Source organism: Ambystoma mexicanum, chromosome 4q (genome assembly GCF_040938575.1).
Source record: "Ambystoma mexicanum isolate Mex_15411 chromosome 4q, UKY_AmexF1_1, whole genome shotgun sequence".
In the NCBI taxonomy this organism is placed as follows: Eukaryota; Metazoa; Chordata; class Amphibia; order Caudata; family Ambystomatidae; genus Ambystoma; species Ambystoma mexicanum.
Window position 1 is genome coordinate 434,639,910 of NC_090928.1, and position 16,513 is coordinate 434,656,422.

At 36.1% G+C, this 16,513-nt stretch overlaps 2 non-coding genes across 2 annotated transcripts; both read left to right on the top strand.

The window, feature by feature from the left end:
• The first annotated feature begins 4,712 nt into the window (after nt 1-4,712).
• TRNAC-GCA (transfer RNA cysteine (anticodon GCA)) lies at nt 4,713-4,784 on the top strand. The gene has a single exon. It is a non-coding gene; the product is annotated as a tRNA-Cys (tRNA).
• Nucleotides 4,785-9,432: 4,648 nt separating this feature from the next.
• TRNAC-GCA (transfer RNA cysteine (anticodon GCA)) lies at nt 9,433-9,504 on the top strand. The gene has a single exon. It is a non-coding gene; the product is annotated as a tRNA-Cys (tRNA).
• Nucleotides 9,505-16,513: the final 7,009 nt, after the last annotated feature.

Here is a 16,513-nt window from a genome sequence, read left to right on the forward strand (position 1 = left end):
CAGATCAAGAGGTCCCTAGTTCAAATCTGGGTGCCCCCTTGTCCAACTGTTTTACCTGTAGAAATATTTTTTTAATTAAATAAATTGAAGAAAACATTTACAATCTTAGCATTTTATGTAATGAGCAACACATTTCTACATTTGAAATACTCCTGATCATCACTTGAAACATAGGGTAAACACTATTAAGCTGTTTAGGATTTCTTCATATGATACAAGCTGTGCTTTACATTCACCCAAGTTCTACTGTTGATATGATTAGTTTGAAATAGTCCATTGGAAGCTCATATGAATGTTATAAAACTGTGGTGGAAACCAATAATATGCCCTTAATGAAATGTATTAATTTGTACAGCTGACCAGAAGTGCACTGATGTCATTAGTTCTACAAGTTCCATACAGTCACCCACTCTATCACCTTTTTAAAAAAGGGCAGTTTTCAGCATTCAAGGGTTTAACTCAGTGGTAGAGCGTAGGAGTGCAGTTCAAGAAGTCCCTGTTTCATAACCATATACCCTCGTCAATAGATCCAGTTAAAATGTTTTTCAACCCAATGCACTGTAAGAAACAATAGGATATATCATCATTTCATATAAAAAAAAAATGAACAATTGGGTTTAACTATACTCTTAGCACAAAATTAACAAACTGCAGTAGAGAAGCAGTTACGTTTTGCAGAATTTGTGCATTTGACATAAGATTTTTTTCCATGTTCCAAGATCTACATGTGATACGAAATGTATGAATTCTTGCAATGGAAACCTCACTGTATTTTACCAAGGCAGATAAAGGACATCCTTCGCACCCCATATACTTATAAGGAGGGTTTGGTGGCTGAAAATGCATAGCTTTGATGGTGATTGCATGTTGCTTGCACTTTGTACATATTACTGAATTAATAAAGGTGTACTTTTCAGAGCTTGGGTATAGCTCAGTGGTAGAGCATTTGACTGCAGATCAAGAGGTCCCTAGTTCAAAACTGGGTGCCCCTTTGTTCAACTGATTTACCTGTAGAAATATTTTTTTAAATAAATTGAAGAAAACATTTACAATCTTAGCATTTTATGTAATGGGCAACACATTTCTACATTAGAAATACTCCTGATCATCTCCTGAAACATAGGGTAAACACCATGAAACTGTTTAGGATTTCTTCATATGATACAAGCTGTGTTTTACATTCACCCAAGTTCTACTGGTGATATTATCAGTTTGAAATAGTCCATTGGAAGCTCATATGAATGTTATAAAACTGTGGTGGAAACCAATAATATGCCCTTAATGAAATGTATTAATTTGTACAGCTGACCAGAAGTTCAATGATGTCATTAGTTTGACAAGTTCCATACAGTCACCCACTCTATCACTTTTTTAAAAAAGGGCAGTTTTCAGCATCCAAGGGTTTATGTCAGTGGTAGAGGGTAGGAGTGCAGTTCAAGAAGTCCCTGTTTCATAACCCTATACCCTCTTCAATAGATCCTGTTAAAATGTTTTTGAACCCAATGCACTGTAAGAAACAATAAGATATATCATCATTTCATATACAAAACAATGAACAATTGGGTTTAACTATGCTCTTAGCACAAAATCAACAAACTGCAGTAGAGAAGCAGTTACGTTTTGCAGAATTTGTGCATTTGACAAAAGTTTTTCTTCCATGTTCCAAGATCTACATGTGATACAACATGTATGAATTCTTGCAATGGAAACCTCACTGTATTTTACCAAGGCAGATAAAGGAAATCTTTTGTACCCCTTATACTTATAAGGAGGGTTTGGTGGCTGAAATTGCATTGCTTTGATGGTGATTGCATGTTGCTTCCACTTTGTACATATTACTGAATTAATATAGGGTAATATTTCAGAATTGGGGGTATAGCTCAGTGGTAGAGCATTTGACTGCAGATCAAGAAGTCCCTAGTTTAAATCTTGGTGCCCTCTTCTCCAACTGTTTTACCTGTAGAAATAAATTGAAGAAAACATTTACAATCTTAGCATTTTATGTAATGAGCAACACATTTCTACATTTGAAAGACTCCTGACCATCTCCCGAAACATAGGGTAAACACCATGAAACTGTCTAGGATTTCTTCATATGATACAAGCTGTGTTTTACATTCACCCAAGTTCTACTGGTGATATTATCAGTTTGAAATAGTCCATTGGAAGCTCATATGAATGTTATAAAACTGTGGTGGAAACCAATAATATGCCCTTAATGAAATGTATTAATTTGTACAGCTGACCAGAAGTGCACTGATGTCATTAGTTCTACAAGATCCATACAGTCACCCACTCTATCACCTTTTTAAAAAAGGGCAGTTTTCAGAATTCAAGGGTTTATGTCAGTGGTAGAGCGTACAAGTGCTTTTCAAGAAGTTCCGGTTTCATGACCATATACCCTCTTCAATAGATCCTGTTAAAATGTATTTTTTTAACATAATGCACTGTAAGAAACCATAAGATATATAATAATTTCATATACAAAACAATGAACAATTGGGTTTAACTATGCTCTTAGCACAAAATCAACAAAATGCAGTAGAGAAACAGTTACGTTTTGCAGAATTTGTGCATTGACAAAAGGTTTTTTCCAGGTTCCAAGATCTACATGTGATACGAAATGTATGAATTCTTGCAATGGAAACCTCACTGTATTTTACCAAGGCAGATAAATGACATCTTTTGTACCCCTTATACTTATAAGGAGGGTTTGGTGGCTGAAAATGCATTGCTTTGATGGTGATTGCATGTTGCTTCCACTTTGTACATATTACTGAATAAATAAAGGTGAACATTTCAGAAATTGGGTTATAACTCAGGGGTAGAGCATGTCACTGCAGATCAAGAGGTCCCTAGTTCAAATCTGGGTGCCCCCTTGTCCAACTGTTTTACCTGTAGAAATATTTTTTTAATTAAATAAATTGAAGAAAACATTTACAATCTTAGCATTTTATGTAATGAGCAACACATTTCTACATTTGAAATACTCCTGATCATCACTTGAAACATAGGGTAAACACTATCAAGCTGTTTAGGATTTCTTCATATGATACAAGCTGTGCTTTACATTCACCCAAGTTCTACTGTTGATATGATTATTTTGAAATAGTCCATTGGAAGCTCATATGAATGTTATAAAACTGTGGTGGAAACCAATAATATGCCCTTAATGAAATGTATTAATTTGTACAGCTGACCAGAAGTGCACTGATGTCATTAGTTCTACAAGTTCCATACAGTCACCCACTCTATCACCTTTTTAAAAAAGGGCAGTTTTCAGCATTCAAGGGTTTAACTCAGTGGTAGAGCATAGGAGTGCAGTTCAAGAAGTCCCTGTTTCATAACCATATACCCTCGTCAATAGATCCTGTTAAAATGTTTTTCAACCCAATGCACTGTAAGAAACAATAGGATATATCATCATTTCATATAAAAAAAAATGAACAATTGGGTTTAACTATACTCTTAGCACAAAATTAACAAACGGCAGTAGAGAAGCAGTTACGTTTTGCAGAATTTGTGCATTTGACATAAGATTTTTTTCCATGTTCCAAGATCTACATGTGATACGAAATGTATGAATTCTTGCAATGGAAACCTCACTGTATTTTACCAAGGCAGATAAAGGACATCCTTCGCACCCCATATACTTATAAGGAGGGTTTGGTGGCTGAAAATGCATAGCTTTGATGGTGATTGCATGTTGCTTGCACTTTGTACATATTACTGAATTAATAAAGGTGTACTTTTCAGAGCTTGGGTATAGCTCAGTGGTAGAGCATTTGACTGCAGATCAAGAGGTCCCTAGTTCAAAACTGGGTGCCCCCTTGTCCAACTGTTTTACCTGTAGAAATATTTTTTTAATTAAATAAATTGAAGAAAACATTTACAATCTTAGCATTTTATGTAATGGGCAACACATTTCTACATTAGAAATACTCCTGATCATCTCCTGAAACATAGGGTAAACACCATGAAACTGTTTAGGATTTCTTCATATGATACAAGCTGTGTTTTACATTCACCCAAGTTCTACTGGTGATATTATCAGTTTGAAATAGTCCATTGGAAGCTCATATGAATGTTATAAAACTGTGGTGGAAACCAATAATATGCCCTTAATGAAATGTATTAATTTGTACAGCTGACCAGAAGTTCACTGATGTCATTAGTTTGACAAGTTCCATACAGTCACCCACTCTATCACTTTTTTAAAAAAGGGCAGTTTTCAGCATTCAAGGGTTTATGTCAGTGGTAGAGGGTAGGAGTGCAGTTCAAGAAGTCCCTGTTTCATAACCCTATACCCTCTTCAATAGATCCTGTTAAAATGTTTTTGAACCCAATGCACTGTAAGAAACAATAAGATATATCATCATTTCATATACAAAACAATGAACAATTGGGTTTAACTATGCTCTTAGCACAAAATCAACAAACTGCAGTAGAGAAGCAGTTACGTTTTGCAGAATTTGTGCATTTGACAAAAGTTTTTCTTCCATGTTCCAAGATCTACATGTGATACAACATGTATGAATTCTTGCAATGGAAACCTCACTGTATTTTACCAAGGCAGATAAAGGAAATCTTTTGTACCCCTTATACTTATAAGGAGGGTTTGGTGGCTGAAATTGCATTGCTTTGATGGTGATTGCATGTTGCTTCCACTTTGTACATATTACTGAATTAATATAGGGGAATATTTCAGAATTGGGGGTATAGCTCAGTGGTAGAGCATTTGACTGCAGATCAGGAGGTCCCTAGTTCAAACCTGGGTGCCCCCTTCTCCAACTGTTTTACCTGTAGAAATAAATTGAAGAAAACATTTACAATCTTAGCATTTTATGTAATGAGCAACACATTTCTACATGTGAAAGACTCCTGATCATCTCCTGAAACATAGGGTAAACACCATTAAGCTGTTTAGGATTTCTTCATATGATACAAGCTGTGTTTTACATTCACCCAAGTTCTACTGGTGATATTATCAGTTTGAAATAGTCCATTGAAGGCTCATATGAATGTTATAAACTGTGGTGGAAACCAATAATATGCCCTTAATGAAATGTATTAATTTGTACAGCTGACCAGAAAGTGCACTGATGTCATTAGTTCTACAAGTTCCATACAGTCACCCAATCTATCACCTTTTTTAAAAAGGGCAGTTTTCAGCATTCAAGGGTTTAACTCAGTGGTAGAGTGTAGGAGTGCAGTTCAAGAAGACCCTGTTTCATAATCATATACCCTCTTCAATAGATCCTGTTAAAATGTTTTTTAACCCAATTCACTGTAAGAACCAATAAGATATATCATCATTTCATACACAAAACAATGAACAATTGGGTTTAACTATGCTCTTAGCACAAAATCAACAAACTGCAGTACAGAAGCAGTTACGTTTTGCAGAATTTGTGCATTTGACAAAAGATTTTTTTTCCATGTTCCAAGATCTACATGTGATACGAAATGTATGAATTATTGCAATGGAAACCTCACTGTATTTTACCAAGGCAGATAAAGGACATCCTTCGCAACCCTTATACTTATAAGGAGGGTTTAGTGGCTGAATTTGCATTGCTTTGATGGTGATTGCATGTTGCTTGCACTTTGTACATATTACTGAATAAATAAAGGCGAACATTTCAGAAAGGGGGTATAGCTCAGTTGTAGAGCATTTGACTGCAGATCAAGAAGTCCCTAGTTTAAATCTGGGTGCCCTCTTCTCCAACTGTTTTACCTGTAGAAATAAATTGAAGAAAACATTTACAATCTTAGCATTTTATGTAATGAGCAACACATTTCTACATTTGAAAGACTCCTGACCATCTCCCGAAACATAGGGTAAACACCATGAAACTGTCTAGGATTTCTTCATATGATACAAGCTGTGTTTTACATTCACCCAAGTTCTACTGGTGATATTATCAGTTTGAAATAGTCCATTGGAAGCTCATATGAATGTTATAAAACTGTGGTGGAAACCAATAATATGCCCTTAATGAAATGTATTAATTTCTACAGCTGACCAGAAGTGCACTGATGTCATTAGTTCTACAAGATCCATACAGTCACCCACTCTATCACCTTTTTAAAAAAGGGCAGTTTTCAGAATTCAAGGGTTTATGTCAGTGGTAGAGCGTACGAGTGCTTTTCAAGAAGTTCCGGTTTCATGACCGTATACCCTCTTCAATAGATCCTGTTAAAATGTATTTTTTTAACCCAATGCACTGTAAGAAACCATAAGATATATAATAATTTCATATACAAAACAATGAACAATTGGGTTTAACTATGCTCTTAGCACAAAATCAACAAACTGCAGTAGAGAAGCAGTTACGTTTTGCAGAATTTGTGCATTTGACAAAAGTTTTTCTTCCATGTTCCAAGATCTACATGTGATACAACATGTATGAATTCTTGCAATGGAAACCTCACTGTATTTTACCAAGGCAGATAAAGGAAATCTTTTGTACCCCTTATACTTATAAGGAGGGTTTGGTGGCTGAAATTGCATTGCTTTGATGGTGATTGCATGTTGCTTCCACTTTGTACATATTACTGAATTAATATAGGGGAATATTTCAGAATTGGGGGTATAGCTCAGTGGTAGAGCATTTGACTGCAGATCAAGAAGTCCCTAGTTTAAATCTTGGTGCCCTCTTCTCCAACTGTTTTACTTGTAGAAATAAATTGAAGAAAACATTTACAATCTTAGCATTTTATGTAATGAGCAACACATTTCTACATTTGAAAGACTCCTGACCATCTCCCGAAACATAGGGTAAACACCATGAAACTGTCTAGGATTTCTTCATATGATACAAGCTGTGTTTTACATTCACCCAAGTTCTACTGGTGATATTATCAGTTTGAAATAGTCCATTGGAAGCTCATATGAATGTTATAAAACTGTGGTGGAAACCAATAATATGCCCTTAATGAAATGTATTAATTTGTACAGCTGACCAGAAGTGCACTGATGTCATTAGTTCTACAAGATCCATACAGTCACCCACTCTATCACCTTTTTAAAAAAGGGCAGTTTTCAGAATTCAAGGGTTTATGTCAGTGGTAGAGCGTACAAGTGCTTTTCAAGAAGTTCCGGTTTCATGACCATATACCCTCTTCAATAGATCCTGTTAAAATGTATTTTTTTAACATAATGCACTGTAAGAAACCATAAGATATATAATAATTTCATATACAAAACAATGAACAATTGGGTTTAACTATGCTCTTAGCACAAAATCAACAAAATGCAGTAGAGAAACAGTTACGTTTTGCAGAATTTGTGCATTGACAAAAGGTTTTTTCCAGGTTCCAAGATCTACATGTGATACGAAATGTATGAATTCTTGCAATGGAAACCTCACTGTATTTTACCAAGGCAGATAAATGACATCTTTTGTACCCCTTATACTTATAAGGAGGGTTTGGTGGCTGAAAATGCATTGCTTTGATGGTGATTGCATGTTGCTTCCACTTTGTACATATTACTGAATAAATAAAGGTGAACATTTCAGAAATTGGGTTATAACTCAGGGGTAGAGCATTTCACTGCAGATCAAGAGGTCCCTAGTTCAAATCTGGGTGCCCCCTTGTCCAACTGTTTTACCTGTAGAAATATTTTTTTAATTAAATAAATTGAAGAAAACATTTACAATCTTAGCATTTTATGTAATGAGCAACACATTTCTACATTTGAAATACTCCTGATCATCACTTGAAACATAGGATAAACACTATCAAGCTGTTTAGGATTTCTTCATATGATACAAGCTGTGCTTTACATTCACCCAAGTTCTACTGTTGATATGATTATTTTGAAATAGTCCATTGGAAGCTCATATGAATGTTATAAAACTGTGGTGGAAACCAATAATATGCCCTTAATGAAATGTATTAATTTGTACAGCTGACCAGAAGTGCACTGATGTCATTAGTTCTACAAGTTCCATACAGTCACCCACTCTATCACCTTTTTAAAAAAGGGCAGTTTTCAGCATTCAAGGGTTTAACTCAGTGGTAGAGCATAGGAGTGCAGTTCAAGAAGTCCCTGTTTCATAACCATATACCCTCGTCAATAGATCCTGTTAAAATATTTTTCAACCCAATGCACTGTAAGAAACAATAGGATATATCATCATTTCATATAAAAAAAAATGAACAATTGGGTTTAACTATACTCTTAGCACAAAATTAACAAACGGCAGTAGAGAAGCAGTTACGTTTTGCAGAATTTGTGCATTTGACATAAGATTTTTTTCCATGTTCCAAGATCTACATGTGATACGAAATGTATGAATTCTTGCAATGGAAACCTCACTGTATTTTACCAAGGCAGATAAAGGACATCCTTCGCACCCCATATACTTATAAGGAGGGTTTGGTGGCTGAAAATGCATAGCTTTGATGGTGATTGCATGTTGCTTGCACTTTGTACATATTACTGAATTAATAAAGGTGTACTTTTCAGAGCTTGGGTATAGCTCAGTGGTAGAGCATTTGACTGCAGATCAAGAGGTCCCTAGTTCAAAACTGGGTGCCCCCTTGTCCAACTGTTTTACCTGTAGAAATATTTTTTTAATTAAATAAATTGAAGAAAACATTTACAATCTTAGCATTTTATGTAATGGGCAACACATTTCTACATTAGAAATACTCCTGATCATCTCCTGAAACATAGGGTAAACACCATGAAACTGTTTAGGATTTCTTCATATGATACAAGCTGTGTTTTACATTCACCCAAGTTCTACTGGTGATATTATCAGTTTGAAATAGTCCATTGGAAGCTCATATGAATGTTATAAAACTGTGGTGGAAACCAATAATATGCCCTTAATGAAATGTATTAATTTGTACAGCTGACCAGAAGTTCACTGATGTCATTAGTTTGACAAGTTCCATACAGTCACCCACTCTATCACTTTTTTAAAAAAGGGCAGTTTTCAGCATTCAAGGGTTTATGTCAGTGGTAGAGGGTAGGAGTGCAGTTCAAGAAGTCCCTGTTTCATAACCCTATACCCTCTTCAATAGATCCTGTTAAAATGTTTTTGAACCCAATGCACTGTAAGAAACAATAAGATATATCATCATTTCATATACAAAACAATGAACAATTGGGTTTAACTATGCTCTTAGCACAAAATCAACAAATTGCAGTAGAGAAGCAGTTACGTTTTGCAGAATTTGTGCATTTGACAAAAGTTTTTCTTCCATGTTCCAAGATCTACATGTGATACAACATGTATGAATTCTTGCAATGGAAACCTCACTGTATTTTACCAAGGCAGATAAAGGAAATCTTTTGTACCCCTTATACTTATAAGGAGGGTTTGGTGGCTGAAATTGCATTGCTTTGATGGTGATTGCATGTTGCTTCCACTTTGTACATATTACTGAATTAATATAGGGGAATATTTCAGAATTGGGGGTATAGCTCAGTGGTAGAGCATTTGACTGCAGATCAGGAGGTCCCTAGTTCAAACCTGGGTGCCCCCTTCTCCAACTGTTTTACCTGTAGAAATAAATTGAAGAAAACATTTACAATCTTAGCATTTTATGTAATGAGCAACACATTTCTACATGTGAAAGACTCCTGATCATCTCCTGAAACATAGGGTAAACACCATTAAGCTGTTTAGGATTTCTTCATATGATACAAGCTGTGTTTTACATTCACCCAAGTTCTACTGGTGATATTATCAGTTTGAAATAGTCCATTGAAGGCTCATATGAATGTTATAAACTGTGGTGGAAACCAATAATATGCCCTTAATGAAATGTATTAATTTGTACAGCTGACCAGAAAGTGCACTGATGTCATTAGTTCTACAAGTTCCATACAGTCACCCAATCTATCACCTTTTTTAAAAAGGGCAGTTTTCAGCATTCAAGGGTTTAACTCAGTGGTAGAGTGTAGGAGTGCAGTTCAAGAAGACCCTGTTTCATAATCATATACCCTCTTCAATAGATCCTGTTAAAATGTTTTTTAACCCAATTCACTGTAAGAACCAATAAGATATATCATCATTTCATAAACAAAACAATGAACAATTGGGTTTAACTATGCTCTTAGCACAAAATCAACAAACTGCAGTACAGAAGCAGTTACGTTTTGCAGAATTTGTGCATTTGACAAAAGATTTTTTTTCCATGTTCCAAGATCTACATGTGATACGAAATGTATGAATTATTGCAATGGAAACCTCACTGTATTTTACCAAGGCAGATAAAGGACATCCTTCGCAACCCTTATACTTATAAGGAGGGTTTAGTGGCTGAATTTGCATTGCTTTGATGGTGATTGCATGTTGCTTGCACTTTGTACATATTACTGAATAAATAAAGGCGAACATTTCAGAAAGGGGGTATAGCTCAGTTGTAGAGCATTTGACTGCAGATCAAGAAGTCCCTAGTTTAAATCTGGATGCCCTCTTCTCCAACTGTTTTACCTGTAGAAATAAATTGAAGAAAACATTTACAATCTTAGCATTTTATGTAATGAGCAACACATTTCTACATTTGAAAGACTCCTGACCATCTCCCGAAACATAGGGTAAACACCATGAAACTGTCTAGGATTTCTTCATATGATACAAGCTGTGTTTTACATTCACCCAAGTTCTACTGGTGATATTATCAGTTTGAAATAGTCCATTGGAAGCTCATATGAATGTTATAAAACTGTGGTGGAAACCAATAATATGCCCTTAATGAAATGTATTAATTTGTACAGCTGACCAGAAGTGCACTGATGTCATTAGTTCTACAAGATCCATACAGTCACCCACTCTATCACCTTTTTAAAAAAGGGCAGTTTTCAGAATTCAAGGGTTTATGTCAGTGGTAGAGCGTACGAGTGCTTTTCAAGAAGTTCCGGTTTCATGACCGTATACCCTCTTCAATAGATCCTGTTAAAATGTATTTTTTTAACCCAATGCACTGTAAGAAACCATAAGATATATAATAATTTCATATACAAAACAATGAACAATTGGGTTTAACTATGCTCTTAGCACAAAATCAACAAAATGCAGTAGAGAAACAGTTACGTTTTGCAGAATTTGTGCATTGACAAAAGGTTTTTTCCAGGTTCCAAGATCTACATGTGATACGAAATGTATGAATTCTTGCAATGGAAACCTCACTGTATTTTACCAAGGCAGATAAATGACATCTTTTGTACCCCTTATACTTATAAGGAGGGTTTGGTGGCTGAAAATGCATTGCTTTGATGGTGATTGCATGTTGCTTCCACTTTGTACATATTACTGAATAAATAAAGGTGAACATTTCAGAAATTGGGTTATAACTCAGGGGTAGAGCATTTCACTGCAGATCAAGAGGTCCCTAGTTCAAATCTGGGTGCCCCCTTGTCCAACTGTTTTACCTGTAGAAATATTTTTTTAATTAAATAAATTGAAGAAAACATTTACAATCTTAGCATTTTATGTAATGAGCAACACATTTCTACATTTGAAATACTCCTGATCATCACTTGAAACATAGGGTAAACACTATTAAGCTGTTTAGGATTTCTTCATATGATACAAGCTGTGCTTTACATTCACCCAAGTTCTACTGTTGATATGATTAGTTTGAAATAGTCCATTGGAAGCTCATATGAATGTTATAAAACTGTGGTGGAAACCAATAATATGCCCTTAATGAAATGTATTAATTTGTACAGCTGACCAGAAGTGCACTGATGTCATTAGTTCTACAAGTTCCATACAGTCACCCACTCTATCACCTTTTTAAAAAAGGGCAGTTTTCAGCATTCAAGGGTTTAACTCAGTGGTAGAGCGTAGGAGTGCAGTTCAAGAAGTCCCTGTTTCATAACCATATACCCTCGTCAATAGATCCTGTTAAAATGTTTTTCAACCCAATGCACTGTAAGAAACAATAGGATATATCATCATTTCATATAAAAAAAAAATGAACAATTGGGTTTAACTATACTCTTAGCACAAAATTAACAAACTGCAGTAGAGAAGCAGTTACGTTTTGCAGAATTTGTGCATTTGACATAAGATTTTTTTCCATGTTCCAAGATCTACATGTGATACGAAATGTATGAATTCTTGCAATGGAAACCTCACTGTATTTTACCAAGGCAGATAAAGGACATCCTTCGCACCCCATATACTTATAAGGAGGGTTTGGTGGCTGAAAATGCATAGCTTTGATGGTGATTGCATGTTGCTTGCACTTTGTACATATTACTGAATTAATAAAGGTGTACTTTTCAGAGCTTGGGTATAGCTCAGTGGTAGAGCATTTGACTGCAGATCAAGAGGTCCCTAGTTCAAAACTGGGTGCCCCTTTGTTCAACTGATTTACCTGTAGAAATATTTTTTTAAATAAATTGAAGAAAACATTTACAATCTTAGCATTTTATGTAATGGGCAACACATTTCTACATTAGAAATACTCCTGATCATCTCCTGAAACATAGGGTACACACCATGAAACTGTTTAGGATTTCTTCATATGATACAAGCTGTGTTTTACATTCACCCAAGTTCTACTGGTGATATTATCAGTTTGAAATAGTCCATTGGAAGCTCATATGAATGTTATAAAACTGTGGTGGAAACCAATAATATGCCCTTAATGAAATGTATTAATTTGTACAGCTGACCAGAAGTGCACTGATGTCATTAGTTCTACAAGTTCCATACAGTCACCCACTCTATCACCTTTATAAAAACAGGGCAGTTTTCAGCATTGAAGGGTTTATGTCAGTGGTAGAGCGTAGGAGTGTAGTTCAAGAAGTCCCTGTTTCATAACCATATACCCTCGTCAATAGATCCTGTTAAAATGTTTTTCAACCCAATGCACTTTAAGAAACAGTAGGATATATCATCATTTCATATACAAAACAATGAACAATTGGGTTTAACTATGCTCTTAGCACAAAATCAACAAACTGCAGTAGAGAAGCAGTTACATTTTTCAGAATTTGTGCATTTGACAAAAGATTTTTTTTCCATGTTCCAAGATCTACATGTGATACGAAATGTATGAATTCTTGCAATGGAAACCTCACTGTATTTTACCAAGGCAGATAAAGGACATCCTTCGCACCCCATATACTTATAAGGAGGGTTTGGTGACTGAAAATGCATTACTTTGATGGTGATTGCATGTTGCTTGCACTTTGTACATATTACTGAATTAATAAAGGTGAACTTTTCAGAACTGGGGTATAGCTCAGTGGTAGAGCATTCGACTGCAGATCAAGCGGTCCCTAGTTCAAATCTGGGTGCCCCCCTTGTTCAACTGTGTTACCTGTAGAAATATGTTTTTTATTAAATAAATTGAAGAAAACATTTACAATCTTAGCATTTTATGTAATGAGCAACACATTTCTACATTAGAAATACTCCTGATCATCTCCTGAAACATAGGGTAAACACCATGAAACTGTTTAGGATTTCTTCATATGATACAAGCTGTGTTTTACATTCTCCCAAGTTCTACTGGTGATATTTTCAGTTTGAAATAGTCCATCGGAAGCTCATATGAATGTTATAAAACTGTGGTGGAAACCAATAATATGCTCTTAATGAAATGTATTAATTTGTACAGCTGACCAGAAGTGCACTGATGTCATTAGTTCTACAAGTTCCATACAGTCACCCACTCTATCACCTTTTTAAAAAAGGGCAGTTTTCAGCATTCAAGGGTTTAACTCAGTGGTAGAGCGTAGGAGTGCAGTTCAAGAAGTCCCTGTTTCATAACCATATACCCTCGTCAATAGATCCTGTTAAAATGTTTTTCAACCCAATGCACTGTAAGAAACAATAGGATATATCATCATTTCATATACAAAACAATGAACAATTGGGTTTAACTATGCTCTTAGCACAAAATCAATAAACTGCAGTAGAGAAGCAGTTACATTTTGCAGAATTTGTGCATTTGACATAAGATTTTTTTCCATGTTCCAAGATCTACATGTGATACGAAATGTATGAATTCTTGCAATGGAAACCTCACTGTATTTTACCAAGGCAGATAAAGGACATCCTTCGCACCCCATATACTTATAAGGAGGGTTTGGTGGCTGAAAATGCATAGCTTTGATGGTGATTGCATGTTGCTTGCACTTTGTACATATTACTGAATTAATAAAGGTGAACTTTTCAGAGCTTGGGTGTAGCTCAGTGGTAGAGCATTTGACTGCAGATCAAGAGGTCCCTAGTTCAAAACTGGGTGCCCCTTTGTTCAACTGATTTACCTGTAGAAATATTTTTTTAAATAAATTGAAGAAAACATTTACAATCTTAGCATTTTATGTAATGAGCAACACATTTCTACATTAGAAATACTCCTGATCATCTCCTGAAACATAGGGTAAACACCATGAAACTGTTTAGGATGTCTTCATATGATACAAGCTGTGTTTTACATTCACCCAAGTTCTACTGGTGATATTATCAGTTTGAAATAGTCCATTGGAATCTCATATGAATGTTATAAAACTGTGGTGGAAACCAATAATATGCCCTTAATGAAAGGTATTAATTTGTACAGCTGACCAGAAGTGCACTGATGTCATTAGTTCTACAAGTTCCATACAGTCACCCACTCTATCACCTTTATAAAAAAAAGGGCAGTTTTCAGCATTGACGGGTTTATGTCAGTGGTAGAGCGTAGGAGTGTAGTTCAAGAAGTCCCTGTTTCATAACCATATACCCTCGTCAATAGATCCTGTTAAAATGTTTTTCAACCCAATGCACTTTAAGAAACAGTAGGATATATCATCATTTCATATACAAAACAATGAACAATTGGGTTTAACTATGCTCTTAGCACAAAATCAACAAACTGCAGTAGAGAAGCAGTTACATTTTGCAGAATGTGTGCATTTGACAAAAGATTTTTTTTCCATGTTCCAAGATCTACATGTGATACGAAATGTATGAATTCTTGCAATGGAAACCTCACTGTATTTTACCAAGGCAGATAAAGGACATCCTTCGCACCCCATATACTTATAAGGAGGGTTTGGTGGCTGAAAATGCATTACTTTGATGGTGATTGCATGTTGCTTGCACTTTGTACATATTACTGAATTAATAAAGGTGAACTTTTCAGAACTGGGGTATAGCTCAGTGGTAGAGCATTTGACTGCAGATCAAGCGGTCCCTAGTTCAAATCTGGGTGCCCCCCTTGTTCAACTGTGTTACCAGTAGAAATATTTTTTAATTAAATAAATTGGAGAAAACATTTACAATCTTAGCATTTTATGTAATGAGCAACACATTTCTACTTTAGAAATACTCCTGATCATCTCCTGAAACATAGGGTAAACACCATGAAACTGTTTAGGATGTCTTCATATGATACAAGCTGTGTTTTACATTCACCTAATTTCTACTGGTGATATTATCAGTTTGAAATAGTCCATTGGAATCTCATATGAATGTTATAAAACTGTGGTGGAAACCAATAATATGCCCTTAATGAAATGTATTAATTTGTACAGCTGACCAGAAGTGCACTGATGTCATTAGTTCTACAAGTTCCATAGAGTCACCCACTCTATCACCTTTTTTAAAAAGGGCAGTTTTCAACATTCAAGGGTTTAACTCAGTGGTAGAGCGTAGGAATGCAGTTCAAGAAGTCCCCGTTTCATAATCATATACCCTCTTCAATAGATCCTGTTAAAATGTTTTTCAACCCAATGCACTGTAAGAAACAATAAGATATATCATCATTTCATATACAAAAGAATTAAGAATTGGGTTTAACTATGCTCTTTTTTTTTTTTTTTTTTTAACTTCTTTTTATTGGTTTTACAACATAAAAGGAATGGGAGAGAACAAACAAAACAGAAACAAAAGTCCCCCTCCCATTTTCCTTTCCCCCTTCCCCCCCCTCCCTCTCCCCAAAGGCTGCCGCAGTATGTTCGTGGTCCGTTGCCGCCTCGGGGCCGGCGCCGGCCGTTGTCAAGTTCGTAGCGGAGGGGCCAGTCTCCCGGTGGCCTCCCTCCTTTCCCTGGGAATTTCCCTTGGTCTTGTCTTTGCATGTGTTTGCTGGTCTTTCCCAGTTGGAGTTGCACTGTTCAGAGTCTGCGCTGGTCACGACCTCGTCTCTCTCTTCCCGTTAGTTCTCTTCTTCTGAATTATGTAGTGCCTCCCGACGTGGGCGGTTCAATTTCATCGTTTCCTGAGTCACCTGGATCGGTAATGTCAGTCGTATCGTCCTCGCCTCCGCTGCCAAACAGGTCTTGCACCAGGGAGTTCCATGCTTGTAGTCTGGCTCCACTGTCGCTCTCTCCCCCTTGTGTAGCTCTCGCCCAGACTGCCGTCTCTGCTATTGCCCATTTTTGTAGGTCGGCCCACCATCCTTCCTTCGAGGGGCCTTCGCTCTTGTTCCATGCCATCGATATGCGGCGTTTCGCTAGTATTGTCATTAAATCCTTCATTTTTGCCACGTGTGTCATCTACCGGTGCCCCCTTGGGAACAGTCCCAATAGGTATGTTGCTGGCGTTCT